Source organism: Myotis brandtii, unplaced genomic scaffold (assembly GCF_000412655.1).
Source record: "Myotis brandtii unplaced genomic scaffold, ASM41265v1 scaffold139, whole genome shotgun sequence".
In the NCBI taxonomy this organism is placed as follows: domain Eukaryota; kingdom Metazoa; phylum Chordata; class Mammalia; order Chiroptera; family Vespertilionidae; genus Myotis; species Myotis brandtii.
The window spans coordinates 1,898,620-1,898,847 of NW_005354965.1; positions in this window are offsets into that span (position 1 = coordinate 1,898,620).

Below are 228 nucleotides of genomic sequence, written 5' to 3' on the forward strand. Positions count from 1 at the left end.
TCCCGCCTCGCCGGCCTCCAGGAGCCCCGGCCTAGTCAGCAGCAGGACAAGAGCCGGAAGTTAGGGAGGCAGAGCTCCTGCTGACCTCCACTTGGGTCATTCAGCAACTGATGACCTTGGGTGTGTCCTTGAACCTCCCTGCACCTGTGTCCTCAGCAGCTCCATGACAGGTCATGGTTGGAGCTAGCTCTTCAAGATCAACAGACCAAAGAATTGCATATCTTTCTT